The sequence below is a fragment of the Erythrolamprus reginae genome, chromosome 11, assembly GCF_031021105.1.
Source record: "Erythrolamprus reginae isolate rEryReg1 chromosome 11, rEryReg1.hap1, whole genome shotgun sequence".
Lineage (NCBI taxonomy): Eukaryota > Metazoa > Chordata > Lepidosauria > Squamata > Dipsadidae > Erythrolamprus > Erythrolamprus reginae.
Genome location: NC_091960.1, coordinates 12448952 through 12459863, shown reverse-complemented (window position 1 = coordinate 12459863; position 10912 = coordinate 12448952).

The window sequence follows — 10912 nt, the reverse complement described above, 5'->3', positions numbered from 1 at the left end:
ATTAGACAATTTACAACTACGTCACCTCCGTTCTGATTTAAATATAGTTCATAAAATCATATACCAAAATGTCCCTCCTCTTAGTGACTACTTCACTTTCAACAGCAGCAATAGAAACATAGAAATATAGAAGATTGGTGGCAGAAAAAGACCTCACGACCCATCTAGTCTCCCCTTATACTATTTCCTTGATTTTATCTTAGGATGGATATATGTTTATCCGAGGCATGTTTAAATTCAGTTACTGTGGATTTATCTACCACGTCTGCTGGAAGTTTGTTTCAAGCATCTACTACTCTTTCAGTAAAATAATATTTTCTGACGTTGCTTCTGATCTTTCCCCCAACTAACCTCAGATTGTGTCCCCTTGTTCTTGTGTTCACTTTCCTATTAAAAACACTTCCCTCCTGAACCTTTTTTAACCCTTTAACATATTTAAATGTTTCAATCATGCCCCTTCTGTCCTCCAGACTATACAGATTGAGTTCATGAAGTTTTCCTGATAAGTTTAATGCTTAAGACCTTCCAACATTTTTGTAGCCCGTCTTTGGACCCGTTCAATTTTACCAATATCTTTTTGTAGGTGAGGTCTCCAGAACTAGACACAGTATTCCTAATTTGGTCTCACCAATGCTATATACAGTTGGATCACAATCTCCCTCTTCCTACTTTTTCTACCTCTAGCTATGCAGCCAAGTATTCTACTTGCTTTCCCTACCGCCTGACCGCACTGTTGAGCCATTTGGAGACTGTCAGAAATCACTACCCCTAATATACAAGCATGTAATAGATTCAAACTAAATGTAAACCGCTCCAAATAAGAAAGGTTTGATCTGATTTGATTTAATCTGATCTATAAAAGTAGATGTGTCCTTTTTACAATAGTCATAAAAAGATCATTGATAAGACTCTTAATCCTCAAGAATATGTTTTTCGTAAATTGCTTAAGACCCACCTATATCGCCAGGCATGGGGGAATTGAGACATCTCCCCCAGGCTTATCTAGTTTTATGTAGGGTATGTTTGTGATGTATGGTTTTTAAATGATGGGTTTTTAGATACTTTCTTTTAAATATTAGATTTGTTACATTGCACATTGTTATTATTGTTGTTGTGAGCCTCCCTGAGTCTGCGGAGAGGGGCGGCATACTAATCTAATAAATTATTATTATTATTATTATTATTATTATTATTATTATAATTATTATTATTATTGTTATTATTATTGTCAGTACAACACAGCAAACGAGATCACTATGCTGGATTTTGTATTTCATCACCACTTGGGCACTTCCCAAGATCCTAGGACTGCGTCATGTAGCGGCGAATTATGTTTGCCGATCCCAGTAAAGCGGCCTTTTGCAATTGACAGATGGAGATTTTGTCAATTCCGATGGTTTTCAAATGTCCGCTGAGATCCTTTGGTACTGCGCCCAGCGTGCCAAGTATCACTGGGACCACTTTCACGGGCTTATGCCAGAGTCGTTGCAGCTCGATTTTTAGATCTTCGTATTTCACTAATTTCTCTAGCTGCTTCTCCTCAATTCTACTGTCTCCTGGGATTGTGATGTCGATGATCCATACTTTCTTTTTCTCCACAATCAGGATGTCTGGTATGTTATGCTTCAGAATTCGGTCAGTCTGAAGTCGGAAGTCCCACAGTAGTTTTGCTTGGTCATTTTTGTCCACTTTTTCGGGCTTATGATCCCACCAGTTCTTTGCCACTGGTAAATGGTAGTTCCGGCACAAGTTCCAGTGGATCATCTGTGCCACAGCATCATGTCTATGCTTGTAGTCAGTCTGTGCGATCTTTTTGCAGCAGCTGAGTATGTGATCGATTGTTTCATATGTTTCTTTACAGAGTCTGCACTTTGGATCGTCTGTTGATTTTTCAATTCTGGCTTTGACAGCATTTGTTCTAATGGCCTGTTCTTGTGCCGCCAGTATTAGTCCTTCTGTCTCCTTTTTGAGTGTTCCACTTGTAAGCCATGACCAGGTCTTTTCCTTATCCACTTTGCCTTCAATCTTATCCAAGAACTGGCCATGCAATGCTTTGTTCCGCCAACTGTCCATATGGCATTGAGTTACAGTTTTTCTGTACTGGTCCTTAGTTTGCTTCACCTTGAGAAGCTTCCTATTGTTGACCTCCATCAATGCTGACTCTTTGCTCTCCTTCACATAGTCAGCTAGTGCATGCTTCTCTTCTTCTGCTTTCTGCTTCACTTGCAAAAGTTCTCTGCTGCCTATTTTCCTTGGTAAATATAGCCTGTCAACGTCACTGCGGGGGTGTAGTGCATGATGGATCGTCATTAATTTTCTGGTTTTCCTGTCCAGGTTGTCCAGCTCTGCTTGAGTCCAGTTCACTATGCCAGCTGTGTATCTAATGAGAGGTATGGCCCACGTATTTATAGCCTTGATAGTGTTGCCACCATTCAGTTTGCTCTTCAAAATTTTTCTGGTCCTCTGGATGTACTCTTTGCTGATCACAGTTTTCACATGGCCGTGCTTGATATTATCCAGTTGCAAGATGCCCAAGTATCTGTAGGCTTCTGGCTGGTGGCACTTCATGGTTTGACCATCTGGCATTTCAATGCCCTCACTTTCAGTGATTTTCCCCTTTTTCAGTGCCACTATGGCACATTTATCCAGGCCAAACTCCATGCTGATGTCATTGCTGAAGATTTGCACAGTGTTGGTTAGTGACTGTATCTCAGTTTCTGATTTTCCGTACAACTTCAGGTCATCCATATACAGCAGGTGTGAAATTTTTGGTGAATTCCTAGCAATTTGGTAGCCTGGGTTTGTTTTCTGTAGGATGAGTGACAGCGGGAGTATCGCAATGATGAATAGCAATGGGGACAAAGAGTCCCCCTGGAAGATGCCCCTTCCGATGTTGATCAGTCCATAGCTTTCATTCCCAACAAAAAGCTCAGTCTTCCAATATTTCATCGCCTTTTCTATGAATTTCCTGATTATTATTATTATTATTATTATTATTATTATTATTATTATTATAAGCACTGTACTCTATTTTTGTAACATCTATCCTTTGACGTATGAGGATTGAAGGGGGAAAACTTGCAGGCAAAAGGGAGTTTTTGAACTTCTGGACAAATATTTAACTTCCTCGTGTGCCTTCAGTGGCCTCAGTGCTGTTGGTAGATGCATATTTTTTTGAAGTGTAAGCTCAGTATCAGCATTCCCAAATGTAATTAAATAAAAACTGGAAGCAGGTTTTGGGAACTGGTAAAGTAACCCTGTCAGTTTTTGATGCTACCGTCTTGACACAACCCAAAAGTGGCTTGGCTTGAAGACATTTTAATCCCCTGAAAACAAAGCAGTAACAGGGAAGCGTAGACATGTGCGTTAGACATAAAGTATTGTTAGCATTTTTCACAACCGGCAACGCCAAGACAAACCAACCTTGGTATAATGTTGGGAAACCAATTGGAGAGCAATGCTGGAGAGAAACAGAGTTTTGTTCTTTAGTACAGGGCTTCCCAACCTTGGCAACTTGAAGGTATTTGGACTTCAACTCCCAGAATTCATTTCATTTCATTTCATTTTATTGGATTCGTATGCCGCCCCTCTCCGTAGACTCGGGGCGGCTAACAACAGTGGTACAAACAACATGCGACAATCTAATACTAAAGAAGCTAAAAACCCTTATTTTAAAACCAATCATACATACAAACATACCGTACATAAATTGTAGAAGCCTAGGGGGAAAAGAATATCTTAATTCCCCCATGCCTGGCGACCGAGGTGGGTTTTAAGAAGCTTGCGAAAGGCAAGAAGGGTGGGGGCTATTCTAATCTCCGGGGGGAGTTGGTTCCAGAGGGCCGGGGACGCCACAGAGAAGGCTCTTCCCCTGGGTCCCGCCAAACGACATTGTTTAGTTGACGGGACCCGGAGAAGGCCCACTCTTTGGGATCTAATTGGTCGCTGGGATTCGTGCGGCAGAAGGCGGTCCCGGAGATAACCTGGCAAATGCTGGTTGGGGAATTCTGGGAGTTGAAGTCCAGATATCTTCAAATTGCCAAGGTTGGGAAACACTGCTTTAGTATACCTTTAAATGGAAAACTCTCTGCTATTAAATAAGAATACAGTACCTGGTCACACTAAATATACATAACAGGAGGCACATCGAGTTTGAAACATTCATGGATATATTTTATTCCTATATCTTCTATTCTATTTTTTCTCTGATATACAGTATTTTACTGCGAGTATATCCTCTATAACCTTCATTGTGTGTTGGACAAAATACATAAATGAAAATAAAAATAAAATAAATTTGTCTTAACTCTTCTACTCCTCCCTCCTCCTCCTTCTTCTTCACCTCTTCCTTCACTTTCTGGCTATGATTTCCCTCCCCTCCACCTTAAGATAAAATATATGTAAGTAACAAAACACAATATCAATATCCAACCAGATACATACGCCAAATTTCCATATCATTGATGTGATTTAAGGAGTTTCTTTACTTTCTACCTTCCACTCCCCTCCCAAAATTCCATCTCTCTAATATTATAAGTAGTACTAAACTTTAAAAACAAAAACAAAGAAGAAGAGACAACATCCCCCCCCCCCCCCAAAAAATAGATCCTCAATATCTAACATTCTATAAATCTCATATTCATCATTATTTTGGGGGAAAGGGAAAGGGGAAAAAAAGGAAAAAAATCCCACCTTTTCCTTCACTTTCAAATTTATTTATTTATTTTATTATTTGGATTTGTATGCCGCCCCTCTCCGAAAACTCGGGGCGGCTCACAACAAGTGAAAAGACAATCAATACATAATCCAATTCATTAAAATATTATAAATTTAAGAAAAACCCCTATACTAACATACACACACACAAGCATACCATATATAAATTCAACGTGCCCAGGGGAAGATGTTTAGTTTCCCCATGCCTGACGGCAAAGGTGGGTTTTGAGGAGTTTACGGAAGGCAGGAAGAGTAGGGGCAGTTCTGATCTCCGGGGGGAGTTGGTTCCAGAGAGCCGGTGCCGCCACAGAGAAGGCTCTCCCCCTGGGGCCCGCCAACCGACATTGTTTAGTTGACGGGACCCGGAGGAGGCCCACTCTGTGGGACCTAATCGGTCGCTGGGATTCGTGCGGCAGAATGTCAGTCTTGATCCTAGGGACCGCTTGAATTAAATCCTGCAATTTTCTTGGCAACATTTTTGGAAATGGTTTGCGATTACCTTCTTCCTAGGGTTGACAGAGAGTCACCGAGGTGGCTTCGTGCTTAAGTGGGGAGTAAAAGGCAGCATCCCAAGTCCTAGCCTGATGCCTTACCCTCTAAACCAAACTCATGTTCCTTCTGTCTCCCTCTCTGCCTTGTCTACCAACATTAATTAATTAATTAATTAATTAATTAATCTATCTATGTATCTATTTATGTATCTATGTATAAATGTATCTATCTGTCTGTCTGCCTGCCTGTCTGTCTGTCTATCTATCTATGTATCTATCTATGTATCTATGCATGTATCTATGTATGTATCTATCTATGTATCTATCTATCTCTGTATCTATCTATCTCTGTATCTATCTATCTATCTATCTATCTATCTATCTATCTATCTATCTATCTATCTATCTATCTAATCTATCTATCTATCTATCTATCTATCTAATCTATGTATGTATGTATGTATGTATGTATCTATCTATCTATCTATCTATCTATCTATCTATCTATCTATCTATCTATCTATCTATCTATGTATCTATGTATCTATGTATCTATGTATCTATCTATCTATCTATCTATCTATCTATCTATCTATCTATCTATCTATCTATCTATCTATCTAATATTAGAGTTGAAACGGACCTTGCAGGTCATCAAGTCCAACCCCCTGCTCAAGCAGGAAACCCTACACCACCCCAACCATATGGCAGTCCAATTTCCTTTTGAATGTGTCAAGTGATGGGGCATTCACAACCTCCCCTGGCAAGCCGTTCTACTGGTTGATCGCTCTCACCATCAGAAATTTCCTCCTGATTTCCAGGTTGAATCTCTCCTTGGACAGTTTCCATCCATTGCTCCTGGTCTGGCCCTCTGGTGCCCTAGAAAATAGTGTGACCCCCTCCTCTCTGTGGCAACCCCTCAAATATCTGTATACTGCTATCATGTTTGTCAAGTACATATTGGTAGTATACATAGATATAACACTGTTTATATACATGACATGGGTACTAGTAAGAGGGAAACATTAGGACAGGGACAGTAGGCACTCTGGTGCATTTATGCACACCCCTTACTGACCTCTTATGAATTGGGTGAGGTCAACAGTGGATAGTCTAAGAGTAAACGCCTAGTTAACTCCTATCCTCAAAACATCACTACAGAGCACTGCACATCAAGACAACTAGACACAAGAACATTTTTTAACAAACGCCATCACTCTGCAAAACAAATAATTTCCTCAACACTGTCAAACTATTTACTAAGTTTGCACTACTATTACTAAAAGTTTTTTCTCATCATTCCTAATGACTGTATGACTGTAACTTGTTGCTTGTATCCTTAATATTTTTATTAATTATGTTTCCTCATTGCTTATTTGACCCCATGACAATCATTAAGTGTTGTAACTCATGATTCTTGATAAATGTCTCTTTTCTTTTATGTACACTGAGAGCATATACACCAAAGACAACTTCCTTGTGTGTCGAATCACACTTGTCCAATAAAGAATTCTATTCTAAATTTTTTGGGGTTTGGTGACGAAACTACAGAGTCAGGTAGTGAGTTCCAAGCATTAACCACTCGGTTACTAAAGTCGTATTTCCTGCAGTCGAGTTTGGAGCGGTTTACTTTGAGTTTGCATCTGTTGTGTGCTCGTGTATTGTTGCAGCTGAAGTTGAAGTAGTCATTAACAGGAAGGACATTGTAGCAGATGATTTTATGGGTTATGCTTAGGTTGTGTTTAAGGTGACGTAGTTCTAAGCTTTCTAAGCCTAGGAGTTCAAGAATGGTTGCGTAAGATATTCAGTTGCAAGTATACATAAAGTGAACAATGCAAGTGTGATGCAAATTCATACAATGGCAGTTTGTGCCTTTCATTCATGAATTCATTGTGTAAAAAAAGAAACTGGGGTCCTGCCTGTATGACTAGATGCCCATTTGTCAAACAGGGTTTCCTTATGCAGACATTTCCTTCATGCGATCAATCTGTGATGGGATCAGGAAGGACCTTCTCTGCAATGAGTGTACCCTGAAAGGGGACCATCAAAGAAGCCCATAGGGCAGTGACGGAAAGAGAGTATGGGCACGCACTATCGCGCATGCACAAATGTCCACACCCATAATTCAATGCCTGGGAAGGGCAAAAACGGCTTTCCCCACCCCCCAGAGGCCCTCTGGAAGCCAGAAACGGCCCATTTCCCAACTTTTGGTGGGCCCAGTAGGCTCGTGTTTTGCCCTCCCCAGACTCCAAAGGCTTCCTTGGAGCAGGGGGAGGTAAAAACGCCCTCCCAGAGCCAAAAATCAGCTGGCCAGCACACACATACACGTTGGAGCGTAGCTAGGGCAACAGCTCACGTGCCAGCAGATATGGCTCTGCGTGCCACCTGTTGCACCCGTGCCATAGGTTTGCCATCACTGCCATAGGGTGTCAAACTCAGTTTCATTGTGGGCCGCATTAGGTTGACCTCAAGGGGGGGAGTAGCTGACTGGGTGGGTGTGGCCAACTGGGTGGGTATGGCCAGCTTGACACCACTCCCTAAATTTTCTCCTTCGCGCTGGGTAGACCAGGCCAAAGTCACACTGGCCTAGTGTTTCCTCTTCACATTGAGTAGACTGGGCCAAAGCGACACAGGACAGCCCCTTACATTTTCCAGGATAGCCCCACGGGCCGGTTCCAACCACATCATGGGCCAAATTCAGCCCGTAGGCCTTGTGTTTGACATTCCTGCTTTTGTCTGTTGTGACCGTCACATCCTGATTTCTGGGGCAAGAATGCAAATCGCGTCCTTTGTATGAAATTATCTGCACCTGCCGTTTTTCTCCTCCTCTTCCGGTAGAGGATTAAAGAAGAAGAGGATTAAAAGGAAATCTGGATTTTTTCCCCCAAGGTTGGAGCCAAATTCCAAGAAATCGTTTGTCTTACAGGGTCAGCTATTGCATCTGGGGGAAGAGAGGTTTCCAGAATTAGAAAGGCCACTGGATTTTACAAAACCCTTTACTACTGATTCATGTGCGTGCTGTTATGCATGCGTGATGCTTCTGCGCATGTGAAGAAGTGTCCCAAGCGGGTGGGAGGAGCAACCCACCGCTGCTACGTATGTTGTCGTTGCAACCTTCCTTCCATTTTTGCTGCACAGAGGAAGCGGAAGAAGAAGAAAAGCACAACCACATTTCTGCCTGATCACCCAACTTGCCTCGAAGGAACAAAGCAGATGTTCTACATTTTTGCTCAGATACTCTCAGATATCTTGCTCCAAGCAGTAGTCAGCATGGCAGGTCATTTCATGGGAAGATGAGATACTGTAATTCCTAGAAAATAAGCAGAACATATGCCTCCAGCGACAGACTAATTCCGGGAAGCTGGTTCCACAACCAACAATCAAGACCAGTCTGTCCGTGTCACCGTGGCACCCCATGCCGAATACAGTGATTGCACCGGCTGCAATGTCTCTGCTTCCTGTATCAGTAGGTGTTATGGGTTGTCAGAATAGCCTTGGGAGACAGAAGGAAGAGCTGCAGACTAAGCCAACAGCCCGATAAACAAAAAATTGAGTCGGGGGAAGGAGACATGGCCAATGCCGCAATATGGGTACCCCCCGGGCTCTGCGGGGAACTCAAAATCCCAGCTGTTTGGAGACCTGGAACCAATTGGAACCAGGTCAGGGGCGGTAGAGAAGAGAGGAACCAGTCGGTGGTCAGGGGGGCTTACAACCCCCCCATAGGAGCTGGCAACAGCCTCTCAGCCAGCAACTGAGGAAGAGCCTTCTCTGTGGCGGCCCCGGCCCTCTGGAACCAACTCCCCCCAGAGATTAGAATTGCCCCCACCCTCCTTGCCTTTCAAAAGTTGCTTAAAACCCACCTTTGCCGCCAGGCATGGGGGAACTGAGATACACTTTCCCCCTAGGCCTTTACAATTTTATGCATGGTATGTCTGTATGTATGATTGGTTTTTATATAATGGGCTTTTAACTGTTTTTAGTATTGGATTTTGTTATATACTGTTTTATTGTTGTTGTTAGCCGCCCCGAGTCTGCGGAGAGGGGCGGCATACAAATCCAATCAATCAATCAATCAATAAATAAAAAAATAAATAAGACTCTGTCACCGTTAGCTGGGACAGCCATGATCAGACTGATTGACTGGAGAGATTGTGGATTGGCTGGGTGACAAGATCTAAGCATTTGTGCTGGAGAGAGGTGAGAAGTGTTGAAGCTGGTGAGTGTTTGGCTGATTTAATAATTAAAAGAAGAAATTTAAAACTTAAAAGGAAACAAAAGAGGTTTCCAAATGGAGTGAGCGGCTATTTAGCCATCAAAAATACCATAGGGAGAGTTAAAAGAACAGGACTAAAAGCCCAAATTTGAGGATGTTTTTATAATTGACTTGGTGGACGTTAAACTAAGTGAAAAAAACAAAGATTCTGAAGAAAGTATTTGTAAGTGCTAAGTGGATTTAAAATGCAGAGGTTTGTTTTTTAAAAAGAGGTGTTTTGTTATATTGGGAATATGCCATCTGCTGGTTAAAAGTAAATACTGCAACGGATTGTGGAAACATGAATTTGCTGACAGTTGGAGACTGACCTTGACTAGAAGGTAACTAGGAGTTTGACAGAACTTAAAAGCAGTGTGTTTCCTGCTATTGTGTTTGATGGTACAATGTTTTGGTGATAGAAGATAAGAGGATTTTGAATTGGACTGGACTGAAACACAAAGAGACTATATGGACTTGAGCTTCAAATAAAAAAAATTGTGAACTTTGTGAATTGTGAACTTGACTCTATGGAGGCGTGCATTTATGAAGAATTGACTGGGATATTGAAATACATTTATGAAGAAATAAAAAATTATCTTTTGGAAATCAGAGTCAGAAGGAAAACAGAAATAAAGCTGAACATTATAAAGAATATTTAGAATTAATAATGGTGGGAAATGAAAATGAAGAACAAGAAGAATACAAAGATGAAAAGAAAACTGAAAATTATAAAAAAAGATTGATGATTATAGTTATAATTTATTAGATTTGTATGCCGCCCCTCTCCAAAGACTCAGGGCGGCTCACAGCATAGCAGTAATACAACACATTACAAATCTAACAATAAAAAATTAGATCCATTTAAAAGACATTAATAACATAATAAAACCCCTAGCTATGCAGTCACACACATTCAACCTAATCTATCATGCAGTAAGGCCAAAAATATAATAAAAAGGGGGGAAGATGGCAATTATCCCCACACCTGGCGACAAAAGTGGGTCTTGAGCATTTTACGGAAGGTGAGGAGGGTGGGGGCTATTCGAATCTCTGGAGGGAGTTGATTCCAGAGGGCCGGGGCCACCACATAGAAGGCTCTTCCCCTGAGTCCCGCCAGCCAACATTGTTTGGTCGACAGGACCCGGAGAAGGCCCACTCTGTGGGACCTAATCGGCCGCTGGGATTCGTGCGGCAGGAGGCGGTCTTGGAGATATTCTGGTCCGATGCCATGTAGGGCTTTTACAGTGACAAGAAAAATTGAAAATGAATGAGTAGTTGGGTTCGGCCTAGCTTCTCCTTTTCTCTCCCGCAGACTTGCCTTGCTGAAGCCTCTACTCTCCTATTCCATTCTGGCCCCATTGATCCTCTCCTATCCCCTTCTCTGCCTCTGTCTTGCCCCACAGAAGTCTTTTCTATGCTATCCCATTCTCTGCAGTTATTTACAAGTTGGAAG